This window comes from Sus scrofa, chromosome 1 (assembly GCF_054392235.1).
Source record: "Sus scrofa isolate SSC_HxYL_T2T_F1_AM1 chromosome 1, Sscrofa_HxYL_maternal_Yorkshire_Landrace_v2.0, whole genome shotgun sequence".
Lineage (NCBI taxonomy): Eukaryota > Metazoa > Chordata > Mammalia > Artiodactyla > Suidae > Sus > Sus scrofa.
The window spans coordinates 230,224,410-230,250,632 of NC_139383.1; the positions used below are offsets into that span (position 1 = coordinate 230,224,410).

Here is a 26,223-nt window from a genome sequence, read left to right on the forward strand (position 1 = left end):
TTACTCCACGGTGACCCAAATATGTTTCCATTATTCTCTGAAGCATCTAGTATTGTGTCACTGGATTACTCAATAAGGCTTGACTTAGAAAAGGATGACCCAGTAAATAGGATGAACCACATCTGATGCTACTGATCTCCTTTCTCTTCCTGACTCAGTATTTCCCAGATGTGAAAAGTGCCAAAGGAAGCTGCACTTGTATGTTGCCATTTATTCCAAGTGTTTTCTCTCATTTATGGAACATCTGTGATGCCAAAGAACTTTGCAAAAGTACATTCAGCATGTGGATCCATCACTTTATCCACCAATAAGACATGTGCCCCATATAAATAAAACAGAGCAACCGTCCCAGGAGACCTTGATAATTTTACAGCAAAGCTAAGAGGAAAGTCAGGGGAAAAAAAGATATCTACTCTTCTATGATTTCCTGACATATATAGGAAATTCAAGAAATAAGTTACCAAATTTCATTGTCATCGAAACAATCTGTTTGAATGGAGGCTTTAGTAAGTATTGGGCAAATCTGACCTTATTTCTGGACTTCCAGAGCTTTTAATCAGCCATCCTTCACAAAAAGCCATACTGTGGACATTCAGAGCCACAAAAACACTGCACAAATATGACAATGTTTCTATAAATGAGGTTTAAAAAGTGTGTTGAGCAAGCAATGGAAGCAATTTAGATACAGAAATTAGGACCTGCGATGGAATTTACTTTACATCAGATTGTTTATGGTTATACACTATGATTATACCAGCCTGAATCTCTTTTGCTTTGTTAAATATATATGCAAAGTAGAATGACACTAGAACCATTTGTTAGAAAATATTGTTGTACATTACAGAAGATGCTCAACACAACAGAACATATATCTTTCAGCAAAAGGTATATCTAGTGGACAGGAAAGATCCACCACTGTTTTTTCTGTTTTTAGATTAAAAAAGTCATCAAATTTACATTGGGAGTTAATTACATGCCAGCCTCTGTAGTTTGTACCAAAGAAAAGTGACTAAAACATTCTATCCATAGAGCTTATAGTACAACAGGGAAGACAGACTAGCAAAGACAGAATTATCACATTATATTAATTCTAAGATACAGGAGTTCCCATCGTGGTGCAGGGGGAACGAATCCGACTAGGAACTATGAGGTTGCGGGTTTGACCCCTGGCCTCACTCAGTGGGTTAAGGATCCGGCATGGCTGTGAGCTGTGGTGTAGGTCGTAGACGTGGCTCTGTAGCTGCAGCTCCAACTGGACCCCTAGACTGGGAACTTCCACATGGCAAGGGTGTGACCTTAAAAAGACAAATAAATAAATAAAATGTTAAATAATAAATTTGTATTATTTAATTTTTAAAATGTGTGATAACTTGTTACTGCATCAATAGAAAACTAAAACATGTTTTGTTTTGTTTTTTCTTTTGATCCTCACATTATTTTACCAGTTGGGCAATTTGAGGAGTTGATCTTGGTTATTGCCCTGGATGTCCTGAGGGAGGTGGAGGACAAATCTTGAGGAAGGAATGTTACCATCTCCTAAGGCATCTGCTTCAAGGGAAGCCTTTGTAACATTTTTAGGCAAGGAATAATGGGCCACTTCTGAAGGCCCAGAGGGTTCCAAGTATTCTGATGACTCAGAGTTTTTAATTCTTCCATCTTGATGGCCCCATTCTATGCTCCAGTATCTCATTCCCTCCCTATCAAAACCTGACTTTAGCATATGAGATTTGGTAGGGTTGCCTATTAGATCTTCTCTGTAATATGTTTTTCACAATTAGGTCCTGTGCCTGATTTTCAGTTCAGTCTGCCTTCTGCCTGTGATGATGGAGGGCCTCTTTAAGTCCATGAGAGAGGTCTTTTGAGTTGTACATTGTGCCCTGAATAATGTTGCTGGTTTGGTTGAAACTTCCATCTCCATAGCCGTTATAGTGACCATCGGTACCGTATCTCTGAAGTATTAGCAAGTTTGCAAATACCAGTATCCCATCCTATTGGCCTCAGGTGAGACACTTAATAATTGAGATGTTACACAGCATGCTTACCTTCAACGTCACTTCATTTAAATCCTAAGGAGTCCTCCCTTGACAGTTCAATTTAGAGTTGATAGACTCATCAAATTTACCATCCCTACAACTGTTTCCTTTATGATAAATATAACACTCTGTAATTTTTTATTTATATATGGGTCTAAAATTTATTGTTTGTACATCCGGATATAATGAGACCTTTTAGTGTTAGCTCAAGGCTTAGCATAAAATGGACTCAATAAATATTTGTTAAACAAATATCTGAATCTACTTCCTTGAACTTGAATGCATTAACAATGTAGTGTATGTGAAAAAAAATTTTAATTATATTTTATCTGTATCAAACACTACTAAACACTACATGAAAATACTTCCTAGTGTTCAAAACTATGACTTGGAGTTCCCGTGGTGGTGCAGTGGAAATGAATCCAAATCTGAATAGTATCCATGACTGTGGGGGTTCGATCTCTGGCCTTGCTCACTGAGTCAGGAATCCCGTGTTGCCATGAGCTGTTGTGTAGGTCACAGATGTGGCTCAGATCCTGTGTTGCTGTGGCGTAGGCCGGCAGCAGTAGCTCCAATTTGACCCCTAGCCTGGGAAACTCCATATGCCATGGATTTGGCCCTAAAAAGCAAAAGCAAAAAAACAAAAAACAAAAACAAAAACTGTGCATTCCTGGATCAATGATTTGATACTACCCCCAAAATTGCAGTACTGCTTGTATGAACTTCATGGATTTTTATTATATAACAATGTTTCAAATGCTCATATCCATGATTTTTGCAGTTGTTTGAAATGTGTCATTTTATCTTCAATATATGAATTATGTGCAAAAATGGCACATTTGGGGGATTCTAAATGTGTAAGTGATTACAAATAATGTGAGGGATTACTTTTCCCTTAACCCACCAGCCAGATTATTCAAATTCTTTTGAGGCCAGAGTTCAGAAGAAAAAGGAATGCAGAATTGAAATAAATATACCTCTGAAATGCCAATCACAAAGGTGCCCATCATCTTTGAGCCCTGACTTAATTGAGCATTTAATATGCATGAGAATGCATTATTTGCCACCATCCCATGATTTCTACCTATAATCAGAAAAATATGCATCTTAAAGTTAAGGTGCAGATTGACATTCTCCAGCCTGCTGGAGGAAGGAGATCATGACCTTTGAAAGCCACAAGCAATCACTTAATGTCCATTTCTTCTCAGCCACCTGGAACATCAAATCAAGAAGCTCAGATTTTGAATTGCAAAATGATATCCAAATCATTCAGCTATTACACAGCTGGAGCAAGGGGAAAGTAATCAAGCACTGGGTTTTTAAAAGAGAAATTTGGCTTGCATCTTTTATACATGAGGTGAAGGAGACTTGTGTTGAAAACCTTTTCCAGAAACAAAATCCTTTGTGACTATAATTCTTTCAACAGCTTAATGACAATGTGTCCTGGAGTCATCATTGGAAATACATAGAATGGGGATGCTGGCTTCTAAAGCACATGAAATTTCTCAGATCAATCTCAAGTTCATCTCCATGTAATAGAGTGCCGACTCTCCCAGGCACAGGGCCTACCTCTCGTACTTTAATGAATTTCCCAAATAAAACCCTCCTGGATTATTTCCATAGGAATATAAGAAGTAAATTATAATTCAAGGACTCAATAACTGACTGGGGTGCCTTAGAGTTTCATGCTTTCCTTTTCACATGGGATTCCGACAGGAAACACAATTGGCTATCACATTCTGAGTAACAACAATGGCACCAGGGCTATTGCATATATTATCTCATCACATTCTTCCCTCTCTCCAACAACCTTACTTTTTAAAAGATGTTGGTGACTGGGAAACTGAGACAAACCATCAGTGGGTACAAGTTAGTAAGTACCAGAGGGTGGATACAAACCCATCTCTAATGGGCTCCTAGGTTCTTGTTCTTTCTACTACACTATCGGTTCTTTCTCCCAATGTTAGGGCTGATGCTTGTACTGGCCTCCAAAGAATGCTCCCTAGTTTTTAATCTAAATTCAGCTCCCTGGAGAGTTTCCTCTCAGTAGCTCAGAGCAGTATCTACTGACATCACCAGCCAAACTAGTGGTGTCTTTAGGAAAAGCCCAAGTGAGTCTGTTCCCAATAGTGCTGACTATCATGAACTGAAGTTGGTTCCCACTGAGCAGTATACTCTGGAGCCTTCTGTAGCAGGAACTAGCAGCAGCAGCAATTTCTCTCAGAAGTGGTGGTTCCCAATTGTAACTCTCAGGTTGTCCTCTTGCCATGTCTCCTAGCAATGAGATCTCTTGGCAGCCAATAGACAGATCATCAGCAGGGTCCTCTATGGGCTTTCTAGTTTCAGGTAGCTATGGCTACCCAACAGTTGATTATGAATAAAATCACATGGAAATTTGGAGAAAATTATTGCAATTTCAACTCAAATTTCCACTCAGTCTTATACTTCTAGTTCCTTCTTAGCCCTGTGCTATTTTGCTTGAGGCCAAGAAATACTTAACCTCCCCTTAATCTCCAAGGAGGACTATTCTCTAAAGTGAGAGGAATAGAGAACCACTATCTTCTGGAAGTACTAGATTTAGGTCATATAAAGCTGGAATACTCTAAAAATCTCAGACTTTTCTTCTTAGAGGCACAGGAGCATCCAAATAAATCAAGACCCCAGAAGAGACCAAGACATTCTGTAGTATTTCCAGGTAGTATGCAAATGCAATACTATTAGAAACCCAATCTAATGTAGGCCATATCCTGAACATTTTTCTTTCTCTTCTGCTTTTTATGATAATTGATCTCTCTTCCCTTGAAAGAAATCCTTTATTTGATTGGCTACCAAACATTCTTTCTCTGGCTACCAACCTCTCTCTCTCTCTTGCATTTTACTCTTTACATTCTGGACTCAAGATGAACCTGCTTCAAGTTTCCCATATCCTCACCTTTTTTCAATTTTATTTCTTCCCCCAAAGTGCTAATATTTTTGGATTCTAATATTTTTGTAATTATGATGACCTCTTTAAGTCCTTATTTTCCTTGCCTCCTCTCTAGAATTTTCAGGAGAAAACCCAAACTCTCTGGCTCCCAGCCAAAAACCAGCACCATCCTACTAGTCACATGAGGGGGCCACCTTGGAAGAATATCTTCCAGCCCTCAGTCAACCACCAGCTACTCCCTAGTTAGTGCATGGAGTAGGGACAAGACTTTCCCACTAAGCCTTGCCCAAATTGAAGGTTTGTGAGAAAGAGAAAAAAATTGTTGGGAGTTCCCATTGTGGCTAAATGGGTTAAGAACCTGACTAGCATCCATGAGGATCCTAAGTTGTAGCATGTAGCTCTTGTAAGAGGCTTGGATCTGGCATTGCCATACCACTGTGGTATAGGCAAGCAGATGCAGCTCTCATTCAACCCTGAGCCCAGAAATTTCCATGTGCTGCAGGTGTGGCTCTACAAAGACACAAAGAAATTGATTTTAAGACACTGTTTTAACTGAAACACATGACTTCAACCCTAAAGGGCCTTACTGTCGCCTGAATCCCTCAGTCCCAGTCATCTGTCATTAAACTCTGTTCTCTAGGATTAGAATTTATTTTTTCATGTGTTTAGAGACTATATTACTGGCTTAGTAATTAGCTTCTTGGAGATAGATATATTACACTACATTTGTTGAGTTTTCTGTATTTTCTAGCACAATGACTTTTGATGCAGTGGATACTCTCTAAGTATTTCTTGGATAATTAAATCAGAGACTGTGTTCTATAAGAAAAAATAATTTCTTACTGTTCCAGTTGTGCAAACATGAGAATTGGTGTAGAGCAGATATATTAAAACCTACCCAGATGCTGGATAGATAAGCACACTGACATTTAAGATATTAAAATATTTGCATTATAGAAAATGCATATAATCACCAATTCTTCAGTCCTCTAGTTATTTAATGCTCCACTGAAATTTGATATCCAAATCTTAACGATTTATTTAAAAAGTCAAACCGCATTAGAGTTTCATAACTCAACATGTTTTTTTGATTAATGAGTTACAACACAAATGAAGCGAGTTAGTAGTTAATGAGCTACAAATAATCTATCTGTAAATAATAATTACCACTAATAGCCAAATTAGTTATACTTCAGGTTTGTTCTAACTCTTCATATTTACACCAATTTGTTTCCTTTAATCAGTAAAGTTTTTATCTAAAGATAATTAGAGAGAGATGACATCTGGAAAGGCAGTATAGGGAGCTCTGCAAACTCACTCCCCAGCAAAACAACTTTAATTGGTCAAAAATATACTTTTCTGTATTTTTTTAGGGCTGCACCTGCAGCATATGGAGGTTCCCAGGCCAGGGATCAAATCAGAGCTCTAGCCACTGTCTCTACCACAGCCACAGCAATGCCAGATCCAAGCTGCGACTGTGACTTACACCACAGCTCACAGCAACAGTGGATTCTTAACCCATAGAACAAGGCCAGGGATTGAACCTGCGTCCCTCATGGATACTAGTCAGATTTGGTTCTGCTGAGCCACGATAGGAACTTCCAAAATTATTTTTTAAAAACCCAACAACTATTTAAAATTTCTATAAATTGTCTAAGGGAATACAAATACTGCAGAAACATTTATTTTAAAAAATCTACTAAATCTGTAAGTTGTCTTTTTGTTTTCTTTTTGGTTTCCTTTGCTGTGCAAAAGCTTTTCAGTTTGATTAGGTCCCATGGGTTTATTTTTGCTCTAGTTTCTATTGCTTTGGGAGACTGACCTGAGAAAATATTCATGATGTTGATGTCAGAGAGTGTTTTGCCTATGTTTTCTTCTAGGAGTTTGATGGTGTCCTGTCGTATATTTAAGTCTTTCAGCCATTTTGACTTTATTTTTGTGCATGGTGTGAGGGTGTTTTCTAGTTTCATTGCTTTGCATGTTGCTGATTATAAGAGAAATGCAAATCAAAACCACCATGAGATACCACCTCACACCAGCCAGAATGGCCATCATTAATAAATCCACAAATAACAAGTGCTGGAGGGGCTGTGGAGAAAAGGGAACCCTCCTGTACTGTTGGTGGGAATGTAAACTGGTACAGCCACTATGGAGAACAGTTTGGAGATACCTTAGAAATCTATACATAGAACTTCCATATGACCCCACAATCCCACTCTTGGGCATCTATCCGGACAAAACTCTACTTAAAAGAGACACATGCACCCGCATGTTCATTGCAGCACTATTCACAATAGCCAGGACATGGAAACAATCCAAATGTCCATCGACAGATGATTGGATTCGGAAGAAGTGGTATATATACACAATGAAATACTACTCAGCCATAAAAAGGATGACATAATGCCATTTGCAGCAACATGGATGGAACTAGAGAATCTCATACTGAGTGAAATGAGCCAGAAAGACAAAGACAAATACCATATGATATCACTTATAGCTGGAATCTAATATCCAGCACAAATGAACATCTCCTCAGAAAAGAAAATCATGGACTTGGAGAAGAGACTTGTGGCTGCCTGATGGGAGGGGGAGGGAGTGGGAGGGATCGGGAGCTTGGGCCTATCAGACACAACTTAGAATAGATTTACAAGGAGATCCTGCTGAATAGCATTGAGAACTATGTCTAGATACTCATGTTGCAACAGAAGAAAGGGTGGGGGAAAAAATGTAATTGTAATGTATACATGTAAGGATAATCTGACCCCCTTGCTGTACAGTGGGAAAAAAAAATCTACTAAATCTTAGAACGAACATTGAGAGCCTATGTCATTAGAGTTAGGCTCTAGTACCTCCCTCACTCCTCCCCCACAGCTCATCCTGAAGGAAAAACTTCATTTCAGAGGGAGCTCCTTCTCCCCCAAGCTATAGTAAAGTGCTAGAGTATCTCACTGGGATTGACAGGAGACCAATATTTTATATCCTCCCCTAGACATCTCTGCAAAGGCTAATTTCTAAACAAGTGCAATCAAGAGGGCAACGGTTCCCTTTTCCCACCTAGTTCCACCTGTCATCCCGTTGGTTCTATCCCAGGTAAAGAAGGCTGATAATACCGGGCCAATTACCTTCACCAGAGTTTTCTTATAGAATATCCCACACTGGTGGAGGAAAGCTAAGAAGACCAAAGGCTACTGCCCCTGCCCAGTTCTCTTCTCATTAGAACAGGAATGGTATTCCAAGAGAAGTGCGTCATTGTCCCTGCTCCCAGATCCAAAGCAGTGGCTCTGCTATTTTGCCTAAAGGGAGAGGCAGGCCAAAGGAATATGACATGTAGAAGCTCTTTCCAAAGAAATTGAATTTATTTGGAACAGAATGTGGAATAGTTCAATCCTGAGGGCATTTTCAAAGAACAATGAAGGTTTTGATGGTAAGCAATTCAGAGGATGCTGGTAGTTCCATGAAAGCAACAAGGAAAATTAAAGGCCAGCCAGATTATTAGAGAAAAACAAGTAAACAGAGAACTGCTAAGACGAGCCCTCCTAGAGTCAAAAAACACCTCAAAGACTGGCTCTTTGAAGATGTTCACATTTAACTGTATCAAATTGTGGAGAAATGTACTAGGACATTATCAATAACAACAATCCACAAGAAATCAGCACTGCCTAGCATCTAGGTTTGATGCCAACAAAGACAAACAGCTTAACAGAGAGATCAAAAAAATAGACAAAGAGAGCCCTACTAAAACCAGTCATCCCAGGGCAACTGTGACCATGCCCAAGATTGCAACTTAATAATGACATTGGTGGCTTCACAATGCATGGAAAAATAGATCTCATTAAAGTACTCCAGCCAAGCTACTAAACCAACAAGCAAACAACAAACAAACCTGGGGAAAGATAAATCAGATCCAGAATTGCTACAATATATAATAAAAATATTTTTCAACAAAAAAATTATGAGAAATATAAAGAAACAGGATAGTATGACCAATACGTGACAGGCAGGGGAGGGGAGAAACCACCTCTAAGGTGGCCCAGATGTCTGACCTAATAGATTTCACAACATCCTCTGGGTTGATTTTCTGCATAGCAGAAGTTTGCACAACATTGTAAACCAACTTTAACTTTAAAAATGTAAGAAAAAAAGTAAAAGATAGTATTATGACAATATCAAATAAAGAATAATATCAAACAGATAGAAACCCTTAAAAATGAACCAGATTGAAATTCCAGAATTGAAAAATATGTAACTGGAGTTCCCGTCGTGGTGCAGCAGAAATGAATCTGACTAGGAACCATGAGGTTGCAGGTTCAACCCCTGGCCTCGCTCAGTGGGTTAAGGATCTGGCATTGCTTTGAGCTGTGGTGAAGGTCAAAGATGCAGCTCGGATCTGGTGTTGCTGTGGCTCTGGCATAGGCCACCCGCTATAGCTCCGATTAGACCCCTAGCCTAGGAACCTCCATATGTCACCAGCGCGGCCCTATAAAAAGGACAAAAATACCAAAAAAAAAAAAAAAAAAAAAAAGAAAGAAAAATACAGTAACTGAAATGAAAAATCCACTAAAGGGATTCAATCATGGTTTTGAACTTGCAAAAGAAAGAATCAAGGATCCATAGGTTGATGCAGGTTTCATAATCCACATAACACAGAGATAAAAGAATGATGAAAAACTAACAGTGGCTCAGAGAAATGTGGGATATCATTAAGAACACCACTTACGCAGAATATGACTGCTGGAATAAGAGGGGAGAGAAGGCAGTAAAAAAAAAATTCAATACATTAATAGATGAAAATTCTTAAAATTTGATGAAAGAAGAGTAATCTATATATCCAAGAAGCTCAGTATATTCCACAGTCAAACACTTCATAATTGAAATGCTGGAAGACAAAGACATGGAGAAAATCTTGAAAGCAGTAAGAAAATGGGTACTTCATGTGCTATGGAATCCCCAAAGGATTAACAGCTGACATCTCACTAGCAACAATGAACTGGAAGGCATTGGAATCACATACTTCAAGTGCTAAAAAAAATTTTTGACCACACCTGTGGCATATGGTTCCTGGGCCAGGGATTGAATTTGCATCATATCAGTGACCCAAGACACTGCAGTGACATGATGTTCCATGAGAGAACTCCCCAAAGTGCTAAAATTAAAAAAAAAAATGGAAAATTAAGGAACTTATATCCAGGGAAATGATCTTTCAAAAATAAGGACAAAATTAAGACATCAGATAAATAAGACTGAGTTTGTTGATATCAGAGTATCCTACAAGAAGTACTAAAGAAAGATTTCAAGATAAAAGTAAGAAGCTTCATATAGTAATTTAAATCTATGTGAAAAAACAGAGTACTGATAGAGGTAATTACACAGTTATAGAAGAGAGTTTAAGTGAATATTTATTCTCCTTTCTCTTATTTAAATAGCAATTGTGTAAATCAGCATGTATGTAATGGTATTTAGGGACCTTAAATAAGATAAATGTGATATACTTGATCATAACAGCAAAAAGGATGTGGATTGGAGCAAGGCTGTATTTTATTAAGGAAATAACATCATATGCTAACTGAAAAATACAGGAACAAATGAAGAGAACAAGAAATGGCAAATAAGTTAATATAACAAACTTAGAAATTGTGTATTTGCTCTTCTCCTTTTTGCTCTTATGTTCTCTTACCTTCTTAAAACACTTAAAATTATATAAAGTAACAATTATAACAACGTACTGTTGGTTTTGTGATTATGTGTGTACATATATGTATGTGTATGTATATATATATATGTATGTATATGTATATATATATATATATATACATACACACACATATACATACAGAACAACACAAAAGAGGAAAAGAGGCTAAAGAGATGAAAGGAACGGCTTTTCTATATTTCGCTGGAATTAGGTTTGTCAATCTGGAGTCTGAAAATTATGATGTGTATGATAATACATAGGTAACCCCTAAGAGAATGACTAAAAAATATTCAATTGTCCCTTTAACAGCATAGGTATTAGATGCTCTAACCCTCTACACAATTAAAAAGCTGCAAATAACTTACAGTTGGCCCTCTGTATCTGCAGTTTCTCTCTATCTGCAGTTCTGAGTCTGCAGATTTAACCACCCACAGATTGTGTGTACTGTGGCATTCACATACAGAAAAAAAAAAATCTGTGTTTAGGTGGACCTGTGCTCTTTAAACTTGTATTGTTCAAGGGTCAACTGAAATATTACACTAGAAAATATTAAAGCAAAATCAAGTAGTAAAAGAAGAATAGAGAAACAAAACATTGCTATGGGTTGAATTGTATCTCTCCAAAACTTCAATATTTTAAGTCCTAACACCCAATACTTCAGGATATGACTTTATTTGGAGATAGAATCTTTAAGCACATAATCAATTTTTAAATGAAGTTATTAGGATAAACCTTAATCCAAAATGACTAATGTCCTTATAATAATGGGAAAGTTAAATACAGCCAATGAGCAGAAATGATAAGAATAGAGACACAGGGAGAAGATGGCTATCTTCAAGCCAGGGAGAGGGCCTGGAACAGATCCTTCTCTCACAGCTCCCCTAAGGAATCAGTTCTGCTAAGATTTCTAGCCTCCAGAACTGTGTAACAACAAATTTCTGTTTTTTTTAAGACATCCAATCTGTTGTGCTTTGTTATGGCAGCCCTAGAAAAACAATATGCATATAGAAAACAAAGTAAAATGGTGGGTGTAAATGTAACTATTTCAATAATAACATTAAGTGTGAATAGAAACATTTCAATTAAAAGGCAAAGATTGTCAGGCTGAATCAAAAGGCAACATCCAACTCTATACTGTCTATAGGAGACATAGTTTAGATTCAAAAATACAATTTTCAGTAAAAGAACAGAATAAGATATATCTTGTCAATAGTAAGCATAAGAAAGGTGAATTGTTGACTGTACTAATATCAGGCAAAATAGACTTTAGAACAAAAATGTTAGTAAAAATAAATAGAGATATTTTCTTATGACACGAGTCAATCCACATGGAAGATGTAAAAATTATAAATATATAAATCAAAAATCAGCCTAAAATACCTAACAAAAACTCTCAGAAATAAAGGGAGAAATATACAATGGAACAAGAATTGGATATTTTTAATACTTCATTTTCAATAATGGATAGAACAACCAGGCAGAAGTTTAACAATTAGAAGAGCTGAACAATACTACAAACCAATTAGACCTAACAGAAGAATTTACCTAACAATCACAAAATATTCATTCTTCATAAGTGCACATGGGACATTTTCCATGATCAACCCTATGTTAAGCAGTAAAACAAGCCTCAGTAACTGTAAAAGTACTTAAATCATACAAAGGATGATCTCAACGGAGAATGAATTTAGCAATCTATAACAGCAAGAAATTTGGAGGATTCATAAATGTGTTCATATTAAACAACACATTTTCCTAAATATTCAAGAGGTCAAAGAAGAAACCACAAAGGAAGTTAGAAAATACCTTGAAATGAAAATAAAATGAAGATACAATACAGCAAAATTTATGGAATGTGAATAAATCTTAGAGGGAAATGGCCATACACAGGTTACACATTTCCCACTAAGAAAAATCTCAAATCAGTAACTTAATATTTAATGTTAAGACACTAGAAAAAGAAGAGCACACTAAATCTAAAACAAGCCAAAGGAAATAAATAATAAAGATTACAGTAGAAATTAATGAAATGGGAAGAGAAAAACAACTCAGAAAAAAACAAAACTGAAAGGTTCTTTGAAAAAAATCAACAAAGTCTCTAGTTAAACAGAAAAACAGAAAAGAGTCACATTTCTAAAAGCAAGATGAAAAAAATAAGTGTAAAGGGGAACAGAACTACCAAACTTAACAGAACCGAAAAAAGTATAAGCATACACTAGGAACAACTGCATGACAAAAAAATTAAATAATCTAGATGAAATAAATTCCTAGAAAGATACAAACAACTAAAAGTGACTCAAGAAGCAATTAAACAATAAGAATAGATATATAATGGATTAATTAGTATAATTTTAAAAGAAATTAACCACAAAGAAAAGCCTAGAACCAGATGACTTCACTGATCAGTTCTAACCAAATATTTAAAGAATTAGTACCAATACTTCACAAACTCTTCCAAATAAGTGAAAGAAAAAGCAACACAATCCATTTTACAAAGTCACTCTTAGCCCATTATCAAAATCCTATGAAGTCATCACAAGGAAAAAAAAAAACTATAGACCATTATCTCTTATAAATACAAAAACAGAATTTAGTGAACCAAATTGAGCAACATTTTAAAAAATTATAGATCATGGTTGAGATAATAAAAAGGACTATATATCATAAACAAGTGGGATTTATCCCAGGAATGCAAGTCTGGTTCAAACCTTCAAAAAAAATCAATCAATGTACTATACTAATAAAAAAAAAATAGTAAAGCACATAATCATCTCAATAGTTGCTGAAAAAGCCTTGAAATAATAAAACACTCTTACATAATAAAAACACTGAACTAACTAGGAATAGAAAGGAACCTCAATCTTTAAAAGTACATCTGTGAAAAACACAGAGCTAAAAGAAACCAAAGATTCTGCCAACTGTTATTTACATATATTCCAATTCGGCATTCTTGGATAGGGAAATACCTGCAGACGGGTTCAGGAAACCGCTGGAACCACTGTGAGATAGACCTATGCTAAAACTCCATTGATCATCAGACTGCCATTAGCCCCTACTCTGACTGGTGTAACATAGTTGACATTGGGTCACTTGGAATTAACCTCAGCTCAGAGCCAGTGTTCAGACTAAAAGTTCTGATTATTTCTTTTCCCCCAATATACAGTTACCCTCATGAAAGGCCATAGGTTCCTGCAAGGAAAGTCTAGAAGAAAGTACCACAGTGCCACTACAGCAACATGGGATTGAACTGCGTGGGTTCACTTTTATGTGGATTTCTTTCAATAAACACATATTGCAGTACTACACAATCTGAGGCTCATCTTCTCTATGGATGTGGGACTGTGAATATGGAGTATCAACTGCAAAGTTACACTCGTATTTTTGACTGCATGGAGGGTCAGCATCCCTAAACTCCACATTATTCTAAGGTCAACTCTATAAATATTTGGTAGATACAAGACCCAAGTACTTTCTAGTACTGAGATTTTTTTTCAAGGGGACATAGTCTTCCCTTCATTCAAGGAGTTCTGGGTCTGTTAACTAGCTCAAGTCTGGGAATTGCTTGAGGGAAAATAACAGTTTTTATGATTCAGTTTAGACTTTTTGCATTTGATTTAGAAATTTTCTGCTTATCCAGATGAAGAATAAGTAGTTTTCCATCTATTTGACTTCTAGGAACACCATGGTTAATTAGCCAGCACCAGAGTTCTGCATACGTCAAGACTATTCTGATTGCCACTCTGACTCTGCTGTCCATGATGGTAACCACACCCTCTTTGCCCTTGATGGTTGCTGGGTTCAGGTTAAAAAATTCTATTTATAATAACACCAAAAAGAATACATGACAAATAAATTTCACTTGGCCTCCACCACCCAGGGATCCAATTACTTCCACTGCGTTTAGGTTCCCCAGTTCAGTGATTGTAGCTTGTACTGTAAGGTCTGACTCACAGAGAAGAAGGATCACAAAGCTGCCCTCACAAATTTATTTCTCAAGGTATTGGTGATACATTTATCTTTTGGACCCACCTAGTGAGGATAAAAAAGTCTTAAATGACTAATTTGCTCTAAATTCCAATCTCCTTAAGTCTTTGAATCCTTTCATTTATATTCAACTAAAGCCTGTCTGGCATTTCCAGTACGGTCATAGTGAGCAAATTTGGGTCTATGTTTCATCACCTTAAAGGGGAAAATCTCAATGCTTCCTTCTAAAATCAGGAACAAGACAAGAATATTATACTGGAGGTTCTAGCCAAAGCAATTAGATAATGAAACAAAAGGTATCAGGTTGTAAAGGAAGAAGTGAAACCATCTCTATTTGTAGATGATTGATTGTATATAAAGAAAATCCCAAGGAATCCACCAAAAGCTGTTGGAAATAGTAAATGAATTCAGCCAGGTTTCAGGCTATAAGGTCAATATACAGAAATCAATTATATGATAACACAAGAACAGTGGATAATCAAAAAATGCAACTAAAAATAATTCTATTTATAATAACACCAAAAGAATACATGACAAATAAATTTCATAAAAAAGTGCAAAATTTACATTCTGCAAACTACAAAGTACTGCTCAAAGAAATTAAAGACCTAATTAAATGGAAAGCATCCTGCAATCATGCATTGGAAGGCTTAATATCATTAAGATGGCAAAATATCTTACATTGATCTACAGATTTGACACAATCCCTATTAAATCCAAACTGCCTTATTTGCAGAAATTGACAAGTTGTCCCTAAATTTTATATGGAAATCTAAGGGATCCAGAGTAGCCCAAGCAATCTTAAAGAAGAACAAAATTAGAGGATTTAAAATGTTTCAATTTTAAAACTTATTACAAAAGTACAACAATCAAGATTGTATGACATTCAACTACATGCCAACAAAATGGAAAACCTAGAAGAAATGGACAAATTCTTAGAAAAGTACAATCTCCCAACACTAAACCAAGATGAAATAGAAAAGATGAATGGACCCATCACAAGAACTGAAATGGAAACTGTGATTAAAAAACTTCCAACAAACAAAAGTCCAGGACCAGATGGCTTCACAGGCAAATTCTTTCAAACATTTAGAGAAGAGCTAACACCTATCCTTCTGAAACCATTTCAAAAAATCGCAGAGGAAGGGATACCACCAAACTCATTCTATGAAACCACAATGATCCTGATACCAAAACCAGACAAAGATATCACAAAAAAAGAAAATTACAGGCCAATTTCACTGATGAACATCAATGCAAAAATCCTCAACAAAATACTAGCAAACCACATACAACAATACATTAAAAGGATTGTACATCATGATCAAGTGGGATTTATCCCAGGGATGCAAGGGTTCTTCAATACCCGCAAATCCATCAGTGTGATACACCACATTAACAAATGGAAGAATAAAAACCATATGATCCTCTCAATAGATGCGGAAAAAGCCTCTGACAAAATCCAACACCCATTTCTGATAAAAACCCTTCAGAAAGTGGGCATAGCGGGAACCTACCTCAACATGATAATGGCCATATATGACAAACCCAGAACTAACATCATTCTCAACGGTGAAAAGCTGAAAGAATTCCTGCTGAGATCAGGAACAAGACAAGGATGTCTGCTCTCACCACTACTCTTCCACATAGTTCTGGAAGTCCTAGCCATAGCAATCAGAGAAGTAAAAGAGATAAAAGGAATCTAAATTGGAAAGGAAGAAGTAAAACTATCACTATTTGCAGATGACACGATACTATACCTAGAGAATCCTGAAGACTCCACCAGAAAACTGTTAGAGCTCATCCATGAATTTGGCAAAGTTGCAGGATACAAAATTAATACACAGAAATTGATGGCATTTCTATACACTAACAATGAAAGAGCAGAAAGAGAAATTAGGGAAGCAATCCTGTTTACCATCACATCCAAAAGAATAAAATACCTAGGAGTAAACCTACCTAAATGGACAAAAACCTATACTCTGAAAACTGCAAGCCACTGATGAAAGAAATCAAAGATGACACAAATAGATGGAAAGGTATACTATGCTCATGGATTGGAAGAGTTAATATTATCAAAATGCCTATACTACCTAAGGCAATATACAGATTCAATGCAATCCCTATCAAATTACCAAGGACATTTTTCACAGAACTCAAACAAAATATTTTAAAGTTTGTTTGGAAGCACAAAAGACCCAGAATAGCCAAAGACATCCTGAGAGAGAAAAACAGAGATGGAGGAATCAGGCTCCAGGACCTCAGACTACACTACAAAGCAACAATCATCAAAATCGCATGGTACTGGCACAAAGACAGAAATATAGATCAGTGGAACAGGATAGAAAGCCCAGAATTAAACCCACACACCTACAGCCATCTAATCAATGACAAAGAGGCAAGAATATACAATGGAGAAAGGACAGCTTGTTGAATAAGTGGTGCTGGGAAAACTGGACAGCCACATGGAAAAGAATGAAATTAGAACACTCCCTAACACCATACACAAAAATAAACTCCAAATAGATTAAAGACCTAGATATAAGACCAGACACTATAAAACTCTTAGAGGAAAACGTGCTCTCTGACATAAACGACAGCAACATCTTCTCAGATCCACCTCTTAGAGGATTGACAATAAAAACAAAAATAAACAAATGGGACTCAATCAAACTTCAAAGTTTCTGCACGGCAAAGGAAACTCTAAACAAAACGAAAAGACAACCCACAGAATGGGAGAAAATCTTTGCAAGTGAATCAACTGACAAGGGATTAATCTCCAAAATTTATAAACACCTTCTGAAGCTCCATATCAGAAAAACAAACAACTCCATCAAAAAATGGGCAGAAGATCCAAACAGACAGTTCTCCAAAGAAGACATACAGATGGCTAAAAAACATACAAAAAGATGTTCAACATCACTCATTATTAGGGAAATGCAAATCGAAACCATGATGAGGTACCACCTTACACCAGCCTGAATGGCCATCATCCAAAAGTCTGCAAACAATAAGTGGAGAGGGTGTGGAGAAAAAGGAACACTAGTACACTGTTGGTGGGATTGTAAATTGGTGCAACCACTGTGGAAAGCAGTATGGAGATGCCTCAGAAAACTCAAAATAGAACTACCATTTGATCAAGCAATCCCACTCCTGGGCATCTATCCAGAGAAAACTACGATTCGCAAAGACACATGTAGTCCGATGTTCATTGCAGTCAAAACATGGAAACAACCTAAATGTCCATCAACAGAGGAGTGGATCCAGAAGATGAGGTACATATACACAATGGAATATTACTAAGCCATCAAAAGGAACAAAATACTGGCATTTTTAGCAACATGGATGGACCTAGAAATTATCATGCTAAGTGAAGTCAGCCATACAATGAGACACCAACATCAAATGCTTTCACTGACATGTGAAATCTGAAAAAAGGACAGACTGAATTTCTTTGCAGAACAGATGCTAACTCACAGACATTGAAAAACTTATGGTCTCTGGAGGAGACAGTTTGGGGGGGTGGGGAGATGTGCTTGGGCTCTGGGATGGAAATCCTGTGAAATTAGATTGTTATGATCATTATAAAATAATAATAATGATAATAAAATTGCATCAAAAAAAGATTGTATGACATTGGCATAAACCTAGAAATATAGACCAAATGAATAAAATTGAGAGTCCAGATTATATTCTCACATTTATGACTCATTGATTTTCAACAAAATCCAATATGGGGGAGTTCCCATTGTGGTTCAGTGGTAATGAACCCGACTAGTAGCCATGAGGATGCAGGTTTGATTCCTGGCCTCACTCGGTGGGTTAAGGATCTGGCATTGCTGTCACCTGTGGTGTAGGTCACAGAGGCAGCTTAGATATGGCTTTGTTGTGGCAGTGGCATAGGCTGGTATCTACATCTCTAATTTGACCCCCAGCTTGGAAATTTCCATATGCTGGGGGTGCATCCCTAAAAAGACAAAAAAAAAAAAGGAAAAGAAAAGGAAATTCAGTATGTATGGGAAAGCATAGTCTTTTCAACAAATGATATTAGGGTAAGTGGATTTCCACAAGTCAAAAAATAAAGTTGGACCCCCATACCACAACACTGCTTATAAAAATTAACTCACACTAAATATAACCACCTAAATGTAAAAGCCAAAATTAGAAAATACTTAGGAAGAAGCATAGGCATAAAATTCATGACCTTGGATTAGACAATGGTTTCTTAGATACATTATGAAATGTCTAAGCATCAAAAGGAAAAATAGGTAAGTTTGACATCGAAATTAAAAAAATTTGCACTATATAGAATACCATTAAGAAAGTTAAAATACTATCTATACATATCTACAGAATAAGATAAACTATTTGCAAATCATGTATTTGATAAATGATAGAGTTCTTACAATGCAATACTAAATTAAAATGTGAGCAAAGGATCTGAACCGTCATGCTTACTGATATGATATACAAATGGCCAATAAGCACACATGAAAAGATGCTTGACATCATTAGTTATCAGGTAAAAGGAAATCAAAACTATGAGATACCACTTCACTAGGATGGCTATAATGAAAAAGACCGATAAAAGAAGATGCTGATGAAATTGGAAACCTCATACACCGCTCATAGGAATGTAACGCAGTCATTTCGAAAAGTAGCCTGCAGTTTTTATACAGATTATAAAGTTATTTATAAAGTTATCCTAGAGACCAGCAATTCAACTTCTAGGTATATATTCAAGAAAAAAATGAAAACATGTTCACACATTAACTTGTACATGAATATTCACAGTAGCATTATTCATAATAGCCCCAAAGTGGATACAACCCAAATGACCATCAACTGATGAGTGACTAAAATGTGGTGTATCTATACAATGCAGTACTATTCAACCCTAAAGGAGAATCAAGTACCCTGCATACTACAACATGGATGAACTTTGGTCAACATTATGCTAAGTAAAGGAAGTCAATCACAAAGGACCACATGTTGTATGATTCCACTTATACCAAATGTCCAGTTTAGGCAATTGATAGAGACAGAAAGTAGTTTTGTGACTGCCTAGGGCTTAGGGTTTGGGGGAAATGGGGAGACTACTAATGAGTATGAGATTTCTTTTGGAATAATAGAGTCATCATATAGACTCAAAATCATTTAATTTTATATATTAGGTGAATCATTTGGCATAGGAATTATATCTCAGTAAAGTTGTATATATAAAAGTAAAAAATAATTATAATGTGTTTAATTTGTATGAAATATGTTCATTCCTGTTTGGGGGTTGTTAAAATGTCCCAGAAACCAGTTCACAATTCCCCACTGCTCTGGGCTTCTCTGGAAAATTATTCAGGGCACTGTGGACTATTTTTAGCATTAAGTAATTAGAGGAAGAACTAAAGTCAGAATGTGGTAAAGCTCCTCTGCATCTGTTTCTGGTGAAATGGGAACTGGCTCAGAGCTTGGCTATTGCCAGTGGCCATATAAGTGAGCATCAATTTTAGGGCAAGAGGGGACTCCAGGGACCACCTAAACATATCACATGACAAGGTGTTTGTCTTTCTGTCAATTCTCCCAAAGCAAACTCTGAGATATGAACCTGGGTTCAGGTAACTTACTTAAGTGGTTATCCCATGAAGAAGTGGAAAAAGACACAGAAGCAAGAAAAGCCAATAAAACATGTCATAAAACATGAGTTGCCCTTGTAGACAATTACAGTTCAAGCCCACTGGTGCCTTGAGAGGGCATCAAGCACCAGCCATGAACATTTTTAAAAAAACTATTTTTCTAAAGGTAGTTGTGTCTGTTTACTGGGAATTGAGACAAAGAATTCCAGTGGGACACTGATACCAGCCACCTTAAATGCTTTTTGCAACAAGGTTTATACATATAAAAAAAGCTTGAATGAATGAATGAATGACATGGTACCAGGTCACAAAAGATGGAGTGAGCAAGATGGCCCAGTATCATCTGAGACTTAATTAATCAACCCAAGTGTATTTTGCTCTAACAGAGTAGTATTTATAAGTCCTCCCCTTCTATGTGCCAGGCACTGTGCCCAATGCTTTATACTCATTACTGCATTCAGTCCTTACAGCAGTTTTAACGGGGTGAAGGGTATTATCCTCATTTTATAGGTGATGAAAGTGGGTTTAAGTACCTTGGTCAAAGTGACATAGTTCATTAGAGTAGGCAAGGTGGAAACCTGCAAACCTGTCTTCCTAACCAGTCCACTATAGCCCAGGGCATCGTGCTGGGCATATCCTCCTTTTATCTTCACGTGCTTTTGGCTGAGTTTTTGAGTGGGTAGCCATATACAGCGAGCCCTGGATATGGGTAGGGATGGGGTGGGAAGACAGGGCATGACCAGTAGAGCTATCCATGGGAGGACCCCAGCTGGGGCTGCTGATTTCCTTGCTAGCCATCCCCAAGTGTGGTGTCTTATAAGACAGGCAGGGCAGCCAGACTACAAATATTTACCAAAAAATTCTCCCAGTTTTAAGTATACATGGGATCCAACCATCACATAGGAATTAAAAATATTCTGTGTTCTTTTAGAAATGTGGGTGGAAAATAAGCCAGAAGAAATAAAAATAGAAACATGGCAAGCCAGACCTCCCTACACTGGCAGCACTCTGAAAAGACATGTAGAAGATATCTCAGAATTCCACCTCTCTCACTCTCCCCGGGAGTGCAGGGAGACTGAGGCACATATTCACCAGCTCTTATCTCTGCCCCATTGGGGACTGGTCTGGAGGCTGCTTGCTATGCAACAGTTTTCTGCTGAAGGAAGCCATCAGGGTTAGACAAAGAGAGATGCAGATGCTTGAGGGAGAAGCTGCCAACTTTCTGGGACTGGTCCTACACCAGCATGGGAGCTTAGGTGGATTGTGGGGTTACAGGGTGGGAAACATCGTTACCTATGTTCTCTTGTGCTTAAAGAAAACTTAATAGCAATGGGATCTTCACCACTGCCCCAATGCAGAGAGTAATTTCCAAATGGCTCTTCCTGACCCACCTTTACTGGGAGGCAAATTTCCCTTTGTTATCATCACACCCCAAATGACAAAGTCTTTCTTTGATCTGTGGGGCTTATGAGCATCTAGTATTTTGACGAGAGGCTTGTCTACAGAAAATGGGCTGATGTGAGACAGAGGAGGGGTCAAGGTAGAGGGTCAGGGACAACAAAATCCTCACTTCCATCCAGATGCTCAAATGTCCATGGGTTGGGTCCTTGGGAGTTTGTTGGGACAACATATCATTATGTACCATAATGACAGAAGAGGGACATTCTGACATGATGCAGAGTTACCATCCTTATAGTTTTTCAGTGCCTGACAGGTACTTGCTTCCTCATCACAGTTCTCAGTTTCTCCTTGTCACCTTATTGAATCTTAGTTACTGGAGAACTCATTTTCTAACTGGAATCCAAGTCTCCCTGTACCATCAACCCACTGATAAGTGCTAAAACATTCATCACGAAGATTAATACTTGCATATGAAACTTCCACCTCCCAAGATTAGGAAATGCCAACTTAAAGTAAGCAAAACAAGATTCCTTAACATAGGGTTTCTCAGAACTTTCCATGTACCTATGGGCCCTGAGTATCCTCAGGAAGAGGTTTAAAAATCACGATATTTCCCAAATTTGGCCAGAAAAGAGTTTTTCACAGACTATTCCATGAAACTAAAGTCCTGTAGAACACACTTAGAAATGCCCGGTCCATTCATTTTTACTGCTGAGAAAATCAGGGGCACTGTGGCTCTCTGGACTTCTTCCCGAGGATGGGAAGAGCTCTTATTTCTCAGCCACACTTTGCTCAATGGCAGAAATTTGGTCATGGGTTTGCCCATGGGTGATGAACATCTTGTAAATTGTCCTTTCTCTGTTTTTGCTTGTTTGTTTCTTTTGTATGTATTAGAGGAGTGTCATTCCTCTTCGGTGTCTAAACCAGAGGAATGGAATGTATCATTCCTGTGTTCAAGAACTGTCAATGACCAGAAAAGGAAGCTAAATAAAGATAATGGGGAAAATGAGCTAAAACCCAGGCCTGCTGGATGTCACAGGGGTGGGTGGCTGTCTACCAAAACTTCATGTTCCCTCCCTCATGGAGATGTGTAGGTATCTAACGATGCAGCCAGTGCAGCAAGTTCTCACTAGTGAATGCACAAATGAGGTTTTATGTGGCAAGGTGATTTTCTTCAACCTCTCTTGCCCCTTCTGCTAACTGGATGCTGAGAACAGTGGGGCCCTAGAGAATGGCAAAGCCATGCAATGAGAGCAAGCCTGCCTTCTGAACCTGCATGTTCAGTAGAGGGAAGCCACTGGTTTATCTGGGAAGATTCTTACAAGAACAAGAAGTAAACTTTTATAGTGATAAGCCATTGAAAGTTCTGGGTTTGATGCAGTGGTTCACATTGCCCTAGTTATCACACTGAAGGGTGAAAGAAAATGGGGGGCAACAGAAGTGATGAGAGATATCAGAAAGCATGAGATGGTGGATTCAGAAATTCACAAAGACATTCCATCTTAACTGAGAAGAACCTGGAAGAAAATAGATCAGACTTTGTTTTCAGGGACCAAAGGGGCTGACACAGATAGCATCCCAGACACCATGCCCTCCCCCATCCCATCTTCACTCAACCACTAAATCAAGTCACCTCAGTAAACATTTTTTACAGTATCTGCTTCTCTCCATTCCTGCTGCCAGCCAGATCCCCAGGCTGAGTCATCTTTATCTTTTGGTTGAATTATTGCAGAAACTGACTTGTCTTATGCTAGCCACCCTCCTCCCCTGCCAGTCACTGGTCTATTTTCCATTATGTGGCCAGAATCATCCTTGTAACACATGAATCAGGTTAGGACCCACCTCCCCACCACCCAGCTAGAAACCTTTCAGTTAATTCTTGAATTGATTATATTAAGTCCAATCTCCTTCACATGATATTATCTAGCCCTGTGCGATATGTCCTCCTTTTCAGGTCTCATCTCAGGGCTCTATTCTTCAGCCATTGTGAACTTCTTTTGGCTCCCTGAGTGGGTCATGCCTGTCTTGCTTCTTAGCCATTGCATAGGACACTCCTATGTCCTGAAATGTCCTTGTTCCCTCCCAATAGCTTGACTCTCACTCACTTTTGCTGTCACCTTTTCTGGGAAGGCTTCCCTGGTGCTCTCAAACTGGATTAGCTTCTTAGGTTCTTTCTGACCTTAGTACCCTATACAATCCCCCACCCCCAACCCACAGGACTTTCATGCCCTGCTTGTCATTCTATCAGTACCTTCTGCTAAGATGGTCCTTGAGGGCAAGAACACCTCATTCCCTGGTCAATCTGAGCACTTCTCAGGTGCTTGGCACAGAGTTGGCACTTGAAAAATACTTCTGCAACTAGAGCTTCTCATACTAAGGGAGATAAGTCAGAAAGAGAAAGACAAATACCATATGATATCACTTATATGTAGAATCTAAAGTATGGCACAAATGAACCTACAGAACATAAACAGACAAGCAGACATGGAGAACAGATTTATGGCATGGAGAACAGATTTATGGCTGCCAAGGGGGAGGAGGAGGGAGTTTGGGATTAGATACAAACTATTACATTTAGAATGAATAAGCAATGAAGTCCTGCTATAGAGCACAGGGAATTATATCCCATAACTTGGGATAGAACGTGATAGGAAATGGTATGAGAAAAGCAATGTATATATGTGTGTATGACTGGCTCAACATGCTTATAGCAGAAATTGGCACAACACTCTAATTCAACCAGAATTTTAAAATACTTTTTTCAAAAAGGATGTGTTTGGAGGTAGGGGTTGGTTGGTTGGGATGGGCACAGTCCTGTAAAACCCTGTGAAAGATCTTGACATAAGGGAGTAAAAGCAATACTGGCCGACTATTAGTGAAAATACACTTTTTAAAATTTTGTCTTAAATATCTTTTAACATATGAAATCCCAAAGTTGCTGTGTTTGGCTGTTTTAAAGGATTTCATTAATTTAATCAAGGAGGGTGAGTTGACAAGCCAGCACATTTCACTCATTCTCTGCAAGTCAGGACTTGAAGAAACTTGGCTGTTTGGTCATGAGGAATGAAGCAAAATGCTCATGGGGCTAAGCTCTTGGCTCTGGAGTCCAGGATGTCTCGGCTGGGTACTGTCATAAGATTTACCAGCCATGTGACCTTAGTTAGTGAAATAATGTTTCTGCAATCCTTAGCACAGTGTCTGGTAGATAAAAGAGCTCAACAGCTGGTAGCAATAATTATTGTTCTTTGCTACAAAAATTAATTTTATCATCATCCTGCCGTAATATTGTCATAGCTCATGATGAAGACATCACGGGTTGTGGTGGTGGGGGGTGTTATACACTGTGTGCAGGAAAATTAACCAACAGAGACCAGCCCTATGAGATCATCAGGGAAAACCTACTTCTCCTCATTGGACAGACAAGAAAACCCATACTCAGCAAAGTGGGGAGACCTGCTCCCAGTCACGTAGCCAGGAAAGGCAGAGCTGAGAGTCAGACCAGAACTTCTGATCACAAAGCCAGTTCTCTTTCCACCACATTGCACGGCCTCTGGGCGTGAGTACTTCCAGGTCCTAATGGCTTCCAAGTCTCTAAGATCAAATAGGACACAGGCACACTGGGACTGGCTGTTCCCCTGCCTCCATTCATAGGTGCTTGGGATCACAGGCCCCCAGGGCATTCTGCCCAGGCTGCAGCACACATGGATGTGGCTCTTCTCCCCAGGCTTTCCTCTGCCAAGAGGACGGACCAGCTCCCATGGAGACCAAAGTAGCCTTTGACAGAGTAGCTGCTGCATCTCCCCTGGGACTAGGCTGGGAAAGCCTGCTTCCCTCCGTGCTCCAGATGCCAGAGAGGCTTGGTAGATGTGGACCAGGGAAACTGAATAATCCTTCCACTTGAGTGAACAGCAGGACCTGCTACGTCCCTGAAGTCCAGTTCTCTGGGCAAATTGCCAAAGCAGAAACAAAGTACTCGGAAGTCATAGATTGTCCAAGCTCAATGGGACCTGAGGCCTCCTCTTAGTCTCAACTATTTACTTTGTAGAGGAGAAAATCTGAGCATAGAAATGAACAGGAACAAATATATAGGCTTTGATAGTGGTGGTGGTGGTTGGGGTGTCCTCAGGCCCATTCCACTGTCCTTTCTATCACACTGACGTGTGTCTTTATGAAGTGTAATTGCAACTGGATTCCCCTTATGGAGATGAACAGCCTCTGACATATAAACCTGCTTGGACATTTTCCAGCACAATCTGGAGCCATTTTTGATACAGGTCACCTTTAGGGATCTCTAACACCGCCTCCAGATGGGATGGGGTCCCGGTCTTTGGGGGATTTGTTTAACAGGAGGCCTAAGAAGTCACATAGAGGTGTGGATAATTCTAGAGCTGTTTCAGGAATGGTGCTCATCACTGGCTTCTCAGTGTGCAGAGAAAGGCACTGGATAGCAAAATTTTTGGTAGGATCTGTGAGTCAGGCTGAAAGACAAAACCAGGGGAATGTCTATCAGGCATCCAGTTGTAGAGGATAGTTATTAAGTGAAGAGTTAGAGAATGA

At 38.3% G+C, this 26,223-nt stretch overlaps 1 protein-coding gene across 8 annotated transcripts in view; it reads right to left on the minus strand.

The window, feature by feature from the left end:
• The window catches only part of LOC146407043 (uncharacterized), a 118,063-nt gene that overhangs the window by 25,171 nt on the left and 66,669 nt on the right, over positions 1–26,223 (minus strand). For 6 of the 8 annotated variants that reach the window (XR_014822390.1, XR_014822394.1, XR_014822388.1 and 3 more), the window contains one exon: positions 24,401–26,144. The exons of the other annotated variants lie outside the window; for them this stretch is intronic. The gene's annotated coding sequence lies outside the window, so the exon portion shown is untranslated. Of the gene's footprint in view, positions 1–24,400; positions 26,145–26,223 lie in introns of those variants that run through there. 8 annotated transcript variants of the gene reach the window in all.